The sequence below is a fragment of the Pholcus phalangioides genome, unplaced genomic scaffold, assembly GCF_987345545.1.
Source record: "Pholcus phalangioides strain wild (caught in Gottingen) unplaced genomic scaffold, Ppha-v1.0 ptg000001l_1, whole genome shotgun sequence".
Classification (NCBI taxonomy): domain Eukaryota; kingdom Metazoa; phylum Arthropoda; class Arachnida; order Araneae; family Pholcidae; genus Pholcus; species Pholcus phalangioides.
The window spans coordinates 3,252,570-3,264,916 of record NW_028301594.1 but is presented as its reverse complement, the minus strand read 5'-3'; the positions used below and the strand labels follow the sequence as shown (position 1 = coordinate 3,264,916).

Here is a 12,347-nt window from a genome sequence, read left to right as displayed (position 1 = left end):
GCATTGACTCAGGAAACGATGCCCATAACAAATATGGATGCCTTATATTTCTAAAACACAGCAACCCAATTAAAAATACAATTACAAAAACTTTAAACAATATATATATATATATATATGCATTATAAAAATTTAGATTTTTTTATTTCGTAACACACTGTATTTTGACTCTCAAAAACTGGTTCAGGGTAATTTGTGAACCAGTTTTGATCATTTTTTAAATTGGAATCGTACCTTTACCACGGACGATTGATGACATAAAGGTCGCATTAGAACTTACAGGGCTGGAAAAATGAACATCCGTACGAACATGACTATTTTACGATACGAAACTGGATGATTGTATTATTCAACGTGACTTCAGGGCTAGCTCATGAACAAGGGCCATCATTTCTTCAAAGATTGTATCGTTGAGGAAGACCATGGGACTGGAGGTGCATGATCCCGATGTTCAATAACTAGTGGAGGAACATGGTCATATCCACAGATGAACTGATGGATCAACATTGTGTACAACAGCAAGAGCTTAAACACGGGATCTCCTCTGAGGAAGACGAAGAGACAAATGAGGAGTCAGCGTCACTTCAAATGAGATCAAGAGATGAGTAGAATCTGGGAATCAACGCAAAACTTTGTAGAAGAGAACTACTCGAAATAGGTAGCAGTGTGAGCAATAAATCTGTCCAACGATAGTGCGATTTCCTATTTTCCAAAAAAAAAAAAAAAACAACCCCAAAAAAGAGCCAAAACAAGCGTCATAGTGTTTGTTCCTTTTTAAAGTCACATAAAGTAATAAGTTTATAGTCGGTGAATGAAGAATGCAAAAGCCGTCGTAAGCCGTCCTAAACGATAGTTTTCCTCTCTGGTCGTTCAGAGTAAGTTGTAAACATTGGATTACATTAGATTTTAGTTTAGTTGTAAACATGGCATTATTATTTTTAAAATATTTTCTTATTATTGTGTTGCATTATTGAGTGAATGAAGTTTTTGTCATTTTCATGTGAATGAGTAATTGTGGAACGAATTATCCGAGTTTCTATTATTTCCTATGAGGAAGTTTGATTCGAATAACGAGCACGTTGGCGGAACGAATTAATCTCGTTCACCGAAGTTCCGCTGTATATATTTGCTTGTGAAATACGAAAAAATAGATATTATACGGAGGGTGAATTTGTTTTTCTGGGCACGTGCGGTGCATACGATAAACGAAATTTTTTCAACTTTTGTCCGCGAATGTGATGTTTACGGCAAGGAAAACGTTGATTCAAAGTCATAGATAACTTTAAGTAAAAATAAGTTCATACTATCTATGATTCAGAGATTCAAACAAATCAAGATGTCTCGTTCGCAATTTCAGTATAAATCATCACGAGTAAAAAATTATCAAAAATCATCTCTCTCTCATCAAGGACAGATAAGAATTCCTCTTATTATCCTCACTGGATTAGAAGGTTAATCACACTGCCCGATTCTGAATTCAGCCAATGAATAATATATTGAAATATTCCAAGCCTTTATACTCACTGATAATACTTGCCATTAGTTTTGAACGCAAATGTACATTTGAACATTTCGATTTCAGTCGATAAAACCATTTTATGACGATTTGTCGTGAGAGTTATTGGTTGCAACACAACGTCTTGATTCTCCAACATGGTCGACCATACTTATAAATACAACGGTTAATGATTGATGAGACCCCAGGAATGGTAAAAAAAAATCCTATGAAGAGAGATCAAGGGTTGATGCATTGCGTGACCGATGTTACCAATTTCAAAGGGTTACTAAAGCCGCTGTGGTGGTCGAGTGGTTATAGTGCCGGACTCGTGATGCGAAGATCCGGGTTCGAACCCCACAGTGGTGGTCGGCTGAAGTTGGTTTTCTGTGGTTCCCAACTTCAAGGCGCAAATGCGAGCCGATCTCCCCGTTAAAAAGTCTCGCCACAGAGAGCAACAGTCCTACAACGGTAAATCATTCAACCATAACACTTCACTCATAGTTAGAAAAACTGGGGGCAGATGACAGCACTACACATAACAAGCATTACACAGAAACAAACTTTACGTCAGGTTGCACTACACGTACACGCACATTCCCGCAGGTACCGATTCGTTGGGGGGTTCCGCGGGAGGGGGGTGCATGTGTGGTGTAGCATTTCATTTCATTCCGTGCACCGCCCAGGCTCTATCGACCATTGTCAATTTTAGCCATTGCCCGGATGAGGGGCTGGGCGATGTCGGGTGAGTGTGGTTTAGCAGTAGTAGGTGGGGCCTCCAAAAAATGGCTCGGGGATCCATGATGTTCTTAAGTCAACCACCTCGTTGGGCAATTTGCCTGTTGTGGCGTTGTATTTGTATTTGAGAAGTATGAGTATTATTATATATACTCCTGTATTGACAGACCTAAATGATCCAGATTCTAGATCATATGGGTTTCGAGCTAGTGTTCCGCGGAACCCTGGGATTCCGTGGCAGCTTTTTTGGTGCCTCGTATCATCAAATGGAGAGCTTTCAAAAAAGAAAACTTCCTTGTTACTAATACTGTTTTTCATTTTAAATTTTAAGGAGATAATGTGTCATTTAAAAAATTCCAGACTATTTAGATCACTCAACAACTTGAAAACAGTAACATTAAATTCTTTCATTACGGAATTTCGAAGCAGAAGCTATAGATGTTCATGAATGTCATTTTCCGTTTCATCAGGAAATTAAAAATTGTGAAAAAGATGCGTTTTTCGTTGTTTTGGAAAATTTTAATCCACTAATTTTAATCCAGCCGCTGTGGTGGTCGAGTGGTTATAGTGCCGGACTCGTGATGCGAGGATCCGGGTTCGAACCCCACAGTGGTGGTCGGCTGAAGTTGGTTTTCTGTGGTTCCCAACTTCAAGGCGCAAATGCGAGCCGATCTCCCCGTTAAAAAAAGTCTCGCCACAGAGAGCAACAGTCCTACAACGATAAATCATTCAATCATAACACTTCACTCATAGTTAGTAAAACTGGGGGCAGATGACACCACTACACATAACAAGCATTACACAGAAACAAACTTTACGTCAGGTTGCACTACACGTACACGCACATTCCCGCATGTACCGATTCGTTGGGAGGGGGGGTTCGCGGGGGGTGGGGGTGCATGTGTGGTGTAGCAGTAGTAGGTAGGGGCTCGGGAATCCATGATGTTCTTAAGTCAGCCACCTCGTTGGGCAATTTGCCTGTTGTGGCACAGAATGTAAGCACATCTGTTACATTCGAGCGAACTTAACTGATCCGCCTATTGGTTGCATTTTTCAAGTTTTATTAACGAACTTTTATCAAACTTTTATAATGTAATGCTGGCCTAAGAGCAATGGCCGATATCGCCGTAAGGCGATCTGATCGGGGTGGCTCCTGAGTTGATCGCCCGTTTGATGGAGTGTGACTGAGATTTCATTTCATTAACGTAATAGACAGTGAACGCTTTGACCCGTTTCCGATTGCATACTAGAAGAAAATAATATCTACAAACCTCAGATTTGTTCTAGAACACTTGTGAAAGCCAAAATTAATTCGCGGGGCAATTTATTTTTGTAAAACTAGACAAAACATTCTCTCTCATGTAGAAGGATTGCTTGATTTGAAGAAACAAATTGAATTGACAGACTCAAGTCATCTAGGCCAGGAGTTTCCAACATAAAACTTCTCGTGGAACCCTTGAAAAAATGATGCGGTTCCATGGAATTCGAACAAATTTTTGAATATTACATTAGTCCTTACTGCTGTCTCAACAGTACCGTATCCCCTGAGCAAAATAAAAGAGGGCTTAGGCACCAGCTCTTAATTTGCATATTTATTGTCATAAATCATTGTGCCAGATAATAACGGGGAAGCTCCTCTCTTACGCAAACGAGGTAAGTCCATGTGTCGGGCCCCTAGTGCTCGTGCAAGATGCTCCTGGGTATCCCGTGAAGCATACGTAAATTCTACAATCTTACTTTACAAATACAAATACAAATAAGTAAGGCCGATATTACACTATAAAAGTTTGATAAAAATTATTTTATAAAACTTGAAAAATGTAACCAATACAGACACGGCCTTACAGACATGGATATATGGAACATATGGAACATATACTCTGGAACATCTTTTATTCAATATTCCTTATATTAAAAGTATAAAAATGAATCGCCAAAATTGCGTAGAATGGCGGATCGATCAAATATTAACACTTGTGTAGTGATTCATTAAATTCAGGTTCATTGAGGTGCACGGAACGTCCACGATAGTAGAGCGTCCTGTCATGCTGATTGAATAGATAATTTGCTAATTGCCAATTTCCGTTGTAATTGCCAATTCCGTTTCTAATCTAATTTTAAATCATGTAATTGAATTGTCAGTGATTATTTGATTCGCAAAATCTGTCAGAAATCATTATTAGGATGCAACTTTAACCAAAATCGTATTCTTAGTTTAGATCGTAGTAGGCGTTGGGATTGATTATCAAGACGATCTACATTCCTTTGTCTCCACTAGCTTTTCTTAACCAATCCAATTCATGATCGTAGTGCTATAGTTTTTGACCGTGTATTGGGCAGAGACAAAAGAATCATCTCCGATGGCGCCGTAAATGCTCGGGATTGCGTACATGGTGGCGAATATAGTCTGGGTCCACATATATGAGCTGGGAGTGCGGCCATTTGCGCATAGACTTTTCTCGTTATGAAGCGCGGAGATTTTTCTCTTGATACCTGATGAGGTCTTTCAACATTTTTGCGTGTATTTGGCTTTCTAGCGAGCGTTGTTCCCATAGGAATGCTCAAGAAGCCTTTACTGGCCAAAATGCAAAGGTTGGGTTTTTGGACACTCTGTTGCATAATGGAGAAGTGATCCTTCATCCTTCAGCTCCACAGAGGCATTGACCATTGTTAGGTTTATGGAATCTGAAGAGATATTCCAAAAAAAAGGCCCGTGCTCTGTTGAAATTATAATCTTCTCTTTGTGTCAAACCCCGTTACTCCAACGTGTCTGCCAAACCAAATCATCTATAGCGGAAGGCCTCCGTACGGAGTTTTGAAGTCACTGAAGTAGCCCACCTGTAGCCACTGGATATAGCAGGCCGACGCATCACATGCTATATCTTTTTTTTTGCAGTATATTCAATGGCTATAGGCGAGATGGACTTCTTCAGTGACGTCAGGAGCCTCGCGCGGGGGCTTTCTGCTATAGATGGTGTTGGCCAAACCAATATAAAATTGGCGTTACGAACGATCAACTGAACGGACTTTTCGAGTATGGGCCGAAATATTATGTTTGGCACTCCGACCATGGTAGCATTTGCGAAAAATGGCTAGACCATTGCAGCTCCCCGTATCTTCGTTCCGGAATTATGTATTTTCAAGAGATAAATGCTGTATAAAATTTGTTTTTATTTTCACGACTTATGAAATTTATTTATGTATCAAGTTCACAACCTCTCCTGTGGGGGGCAGTGGTATGGTGCTCGTCTTCCACTATGAAGGTTACAGTCAAGGTCCTCGGGTTCAAATCTAATCCAAAACATCAGAAACAAGTTTTTTACCTACCGAGCCTGAGGCGACAACCACCACCACCAGAACAAACGTGATCCCCCCCCCCGCTCTGTTCCTCCTAGGGGATATAAGCTGGTCCGCGTCTCAAGAAAAATCGGTGGTGGAACGACCACCGATAGATAGCGCTTTCATTTCCCACCCAACTCCACTGGCTGTAAATTGCCCTATGGCAATATATGACCTTAGTTGGTGTGCGATAAAGTAGTAGGTTTCCCAACCTGGGGCTGTCTGAGCTTATCCTGGGCTCTGGGTAAAAACCAAGTAAAAGTAAAGCCTATCATGAAATCTATTGAATTTTTTTGAAAAAGAAAGAAATAGCTGCTTTGATGCATGGACCACAAAAATGAAACATATTCAAAAAAAAAAAAAAAATGCCGAAGGTGAGAGCCGTTTCAGAAGTATAGCTGGCCCATGCCTTTCAAGACCTACCACTGGTTGAAAAAAAACAGGCGATCTAATTCTAATGCCGTTTACTGGCCTTGTACTGCACAGCATTTTCGTTTGCGCATGATATTCGCAACATAGCATATGGCTGGAACGGAGTGATGGTGTCCTTGTCCGAACTATTAAATAGGCTAGTGCATAAAAAGTATTTCAAAGAAAAGTAGGCACTCAGAAAAGTCAGTAAACAATTTTGAGGGCCTTACTGATTATAGTAAATCTGAAGTGAAATATGCGAGTTCTCACCAAAGTGCCGTTATTCTAACTTACGATCGATTGGAATATCAGGCGATGTTCGGAACGGAACCTGTTCATAAGTCGAGGAGTGGCTGAACTCTTTAAGCTCACTAGTTTCCACAAATCTTTCAAATGAACGGGAAAGGACACTTATACATCTATGGTTCGATCTAATACTGATTATAACACAAAAATTGTTCTTTTACGATATGGCCACGAATGAATTTCTTAAGAAGAAACAAACGTTCCTTGAAACTAATATCTGTTACACACGAAGATGCTCCTCTCGAAATTATGAGTGTATTTCAAGTTCTTTTCCTCTGGCTAATTTACAGAATCGCGGAAGTAATCTGCAGAATTTTGGAACAATGAACGACGGAGAGTAAGTACTCGATGCCTCATCAATAATTCCACCGCTCTCTTTCGTTGCGAGCAACTGAGTTTTGCTAACTAATTATTCAATGTAATATGAGTTAACTCACGAAACTCAACATTTTTTTTTTTTATCCTTTGTTATCTCGGAGTTCTCCAACTTAGGAGATAAGGCAAGTTCAAGAAGATAGAAGAAAGAGGTTGTGGGACCTCGAAAAGTCCAACACACGCTTTTCTCCCAGAAGGTAATTTGAGGGTCTTTACTTGTTCTGTGAGAAGCGGTCATATGCTGTTATCACGAAGACTCTTTCCACTCCCTGAGGCTTATTTTTTTTTTCTTTCTTGTACATTCTTCGAGAAAGTTCTTCGAACAAAAGAAGATTCACCTATCGGTTTCGTCTCGATATTTCCCAAAGTACGACGCAAGAAACAACAGCAACAACAATATACAGTCGGTAACAGCGGGCATTTTTTCGCTCTCTTTTTTTTTCGGGCAGGTGGTCATTTACTCTTCAAGTCGGAAGTAATGGCCACTGTCCACGACCGGACAGACAGAGAAATTATCATTTCTCCGTACTGGTAGGCACAATATACTTACAAGTTATAACATACTCTACTTTTTTTTTTCCTTTCGGAATTTCGCTCTAAACGGAGGAGATAGACATGCTTAAAACGACGTTTGGAGGAAAAAATATGTGTATGCTAGTTTATTTTATATAAAACGTTGTTGCGCGTGATATATCAAAAAAGTTTTTGGAATACGATTCTGTAGTCGATTTATTGATATATAATACTATTACTAAAAGAATAATAAGTCTAAGCTTGTTAGACAAATATGGAAACTATAATGATTAATCAGTAGTACATATAATATGTTGAATATCAACAATTTCGGCAGTTAATAATATGCAATAGATGTAATTTGAACTCTCTCCAAAATCTTTCCACTTACTGTTTTTTTTAAAATGTATAAGTTTCGATTTTAGTCATCGTAATATTTTCTTTAATTTTTTGTATTCTTTTCATTAAAATGTTTCTTAACTTTTTCATTCATTTGTTCATACGTTTACCGTGAAATTATTTCTGAGAGAAAAACTGAGTTATGCTATGCGTTAAATATAATTATTTTTTCCTTTCAGTTTTCTAGATTGAAATTTCCTGTGATTTTTTGATTGAATTTTTTTGTATTTTTGTCGTTGAATTTTATTTTTTTTTAATAACGTGATGCTCACGTATTCCCAAGAGATGCGTAAGATCAGCCCAGGAAATTTGCTAGTGAAATTCCTTTTTTTATTTAATTTTTTCCTGTAATTTTTTTCCATTAAAAATATTTTGCTACTTTTCAGTAAAATATTTTTTAATTTTTTTCACTAAAATATTTTAACATTTTCTTTAATTTTTATTATTTTTCCTCAAAATTTTTCCAATTTCCCACTAATTTTTTTTTTCAATTATATATTTGTCATTCATTAAAAATTCACTTACAAACCAAATATACAATTTATTTAATCATTATTTAAATTTCAAACAAAATCCACTTTTTAAATTTTCATCTTATAAATTCCGATCCAAATTTCATTTCCTAATAAGTATTTTTTTTTCCAATTTATTTAATTTGATGTAACTGAAAGTGAAAATATTTTACTTTTATATGATTTTTCAATAAAAATAATAAAATATTCAAAAAAATTGATAAGACACACAATCAATAGTTTTCAAAACCATTGTCATGACAATAAAAAATTTGAATTCGATTCCACATTAAAAAGTAATAAATAGCAAAAAATTAATGTCACTAATAAATTTAAAAATTATCTCAATTTATTTTACATCACTAGTTTCCAACCGCTTTCAAATGTTTGAGAATCCGCCACCAAAAAATTAAATTAGCAATAGCAATCTAATGAAGATTTTTTTTTTATCTGTCACAAACGTTTACGAATTACAGTAATTCCCCAGAGTTAGGTAGAATCGACGATAACCGCATAAGTCTAATTAGCGTAAGTGTGCCTCGTGGCTACACAATCAGGGGGCTCTAAAAACGTCCATATTCCCTGGAATCTGCAAACGGACGTCAAATGTAATATGTTACGAATGTTAACATTGGTTGCATATTTAAACAATAAAACATTGGTTTCGGAGACAAGAAAACATTTTTCATTCGTTGGTTGAAATTAATAGAATTAATTATAGATAGAATTAATACACAAATTTATTAATATTACCATAAATTAAGAATTGTAGACCCAGTGAATTACCATTGATGAGCAACACATAGTTAATTAATGAAGCATTGCATTTAATTCTGGCTGTAACGTTAGGCATGGGCTTGAAATCGTGACTACTTTACCGCACAACCAACTTCAGTCATATATCGCCACATGGCAATTTCCAACAAGTGGAATTGGGTGGGAAATGAAGGTGCCATCTATTGATGGTTGCCCCAGGCTCGATAGGTAAAGAACTTTTCGGATGTTCTTTTGGCTGGTTTCGAACCCATGGACCTTGACGGCAACTTTCATAGTGGAAGACGAGCATTTTACCACTGCGCCACTCGGGCGAGAAAAACGTGACTAGTGGAAGATGCCACACCAAGCCTTTAAATAGCATTTCCAAAAATCCCGCAAACTTTTCATTTCAATCAACTTCTCCAACTACACTGTAGCCTCTCAAACATCAGCGTATATATGCTATATATGTTACGGTAAGTGGGTTAAATGCGGTTATTGTGCACATAATAACCGGTTATTATGCATATTTGTTAAGCGTTTCGGTGAGTTTGATAAATTTCCTTAAATTTATAACTTTTACCGGTGATTATGTATGGTACCCAAGCGTCGTTGCTAAATTTAATAAGTACTAAAAACTTATCACTTTTACCGGCGATTATACATAATACCTAACCGTCGCGTCGTTGGTAAATTGATAAATCGTATTCTATTGCATAATACATATGATAATTCGTATATGTATTGTATTGGTGTGCAATCTTAAAATTTCTTATTATTAATTATCATTAACATCGGAATCCGACTATCACACATACTAGACTCATTCGGAATATTTTTCATAGTTATCAAATTCTCCAATTTCCCTAGGGTATTATGAATGATCCCATATATAAAGGTTATAAATTTCAAGTATTTATCAAATTTATCAACGTAATTGGCTATTATGCAGAATTGCTGATAAAAGTGATAATATTATCAGTATTTATCAAATTTACCAACGACGCTTGGGTATTATGCATAATCTCTAGTACAAATTATGATATGTTTCGTATTTATCAATTTTACAAACGATATTTGGGTGAATTATGCATATTCACCGTTAAAAGTGATAAATTTATCAAACCTACCAACGATTGCTAAGTATGAATTACAAATAATAACCGGTTGTTATGTGTAAAAACAGATTTGTCACATTTACCGTAACATATATAAAGTTCAAGACAGACTATTCTGCTCGACTAAACACTTCTTACTTGATTTTAACTTAATAATCGCGAGCGTTACCAATTCCGCAATTATCCTGTGATTATACTTGAATTCGAGATATGTGAATTTTGACGAAAAATCGCGTAGCTTCGAGTTCACGTAACTCGGGGATATCACAGTATTTCAAGTACGACAAACGATTAAAAGTTTGAAAACCACCGAGGTATAATATTTTATGCAAAGAGCGAAACGCTAAACACTTACCTGTATTAAAACTGTGCAAAAAGAAAAACTTTGCTTGATCCTTACTGGTCTTCTTTTCATTTGCACTATTAAATTCGATGCATTAAATTTGAGATTGTTGAATTAATATGATGCAAGAAATTTGCCATCTAATTACAACAGCTACGCCCTACAGGAAAAACAACATTACAAGCAATAGCAGCAGCAGCAGCAGCAAATATGAAATAGTGCACCTTTGGTGTGAGGTTTTTCTCCGTCATCTCCTTGCCGAATCGAAATTCTGTGGAGCTGTTTAACACTCTTTCTCTTCTGTGTATACTATATGTCTGTGTGTGTATGTTTCACGCTATATCTGATTGCCATGCCACGCTCTCTCTCTCGTAAACGATTTCGGAGGTACACACACTCAGGTTATACGGAAAGCGAGGAGATTCGTCGCGCCGTCTGCCAAAATATCGCCAAGTTCTTGGCTTAGAAATCACAGAAAAAAATCAAATAAAAATTACTACCTGATGTAATATTATATAATGGTGTAAGAAGTCCCAGGAAAACTGGTTTGGAAACAACATATCATAATTAAAATCTTAATGATGCAAAAATACATTATCGATTTTAATCAGAAATTTGAAAAAATTCAAAACTAATTTTGATAGAAGTGAAAATTTAAATGAAAAAAAAATTAAAAAAGCAAATAATAAAAAACGCAAAAAAGCAAATAATAAAAAAAGTAAAAAATAAATTAATAAGAAAAAAAGAATTTAAATAAAATATGAAAACAATTTAAGAAAAGCGAATTTGAATAAAATTAAGTTTATATAAAAAGAAAAATTATATATAAAATGAATTAAAAAAGATGAAAAAATTTCAGTATTTTAATTTGCAAAAAATTAAATTTATACAAACGGAAAAATTACATCAAAAACGAAATAAATAAAAAAAAATAAGATTGAATTTAAATAAAATGAAATGAAAATGAAAATAAATGAAATGAAAATAAATGAAATGAAAATAAATGAAATGAAAATAAATGAAATGAAAATAAATGAAATGAAAATAAATGAAATGAAAATGAAAATAAATGAAATGAAAATAAATGAAATGAAAATAAATGAAATGAAAATAAATGAAATGAAATTTAAACGAAATGAGATTAAAATGAAAATAAAATGAAATTTATATGAAATTAAATTGAAATAACACGAAAAATAAAATTCAGATACAACGAAAAATTAAATATAAATGGAATCATATTTAAATAAGATTGAATAAAAAATTAAATTTCTGTAAGATTAAAACTGAAATTAAAATAATTTAATTTAAAGTAAAGCGACAAATTAAAGTAATAGTTTTTAAATTAACATCAATAAAATGAAAAATTGAACTGAAATAATTAAACTTGGTAAATAAAATAAAGAATTAAAATGAAATTTAACAAAATTCAAATAAAAATAATCATAAATTAAAAATGAATAAAAAATTAAATAAAATAAATTGTGGACTAGTTTATAAATTTAGCAAATAGAAAAAGAAATTAAAAATAATATAAAATATTTCTTTATGTTGTTTCATAGAATTAATGGTAACTTTCTCTATTAAATCTTTAAAAAAATTATCAGAAAATGTTTTTATTAAATCTCTTCTTAAATTTATAAGAGTGTGTCAAATTAATTTCTTCGTGTTGATTATTACATACAGTAAATTATCTGATTTTGCTTAGTTTTAATATTTTTTACAGTTAATTATTTTTAGCATTAATGGATAGTAACCATTTTAATGGCACTTCGATTAAATGATAAAAATAACTTATTAAAATTACTTACTTAAAAAAAATCAACTTGAGTTTAAGAACTGGTACTAACCGCTTCGCTTACAAGCGGTTGTCAAGAAATTCCGATGATCTCTATTTGAGGAATCGGCGATAAATATGGTAACCTTGTCCTAACCTAACCGCATGTTAGAAAAAGGAAGGAAAGATAAAGTAGAAAAGAAAGAAAGAAAACCAAATGAAAGGAAAACAGTATAATACGTAATATATATATATATATATATAT

The 12,347-nt window shown here is 34.7% G+C and overlaps 1 protein-coding gene across 2 annotated transcripts in view; it reads right to left on the bottom strand.

The window, feature by feature from the left end:
• LOC149089690 (uncharacterized) overlaps nucleotides 1-10,684 on the bottom strand; it is a 184,354-nt gene extending 173,670 nt beyond the window's left edge. The window contains exon 1 of one of the 2 annotated variants that reach the window (XM_089237907.1): nucleotides 10,318-10,684. The gene's annotated coding sequence lies outside the window, so the exon portion shown is untranslated. The remainder of the gene's footprint in view (nucleotides 1-10,317) is intronic. The other variant, XM_089237989.1, reaches the window with a different exon arrangement.
• Between the last annotated feature and the right edge of the window lie 1,663 nt (nucleotides 10,685-12,347).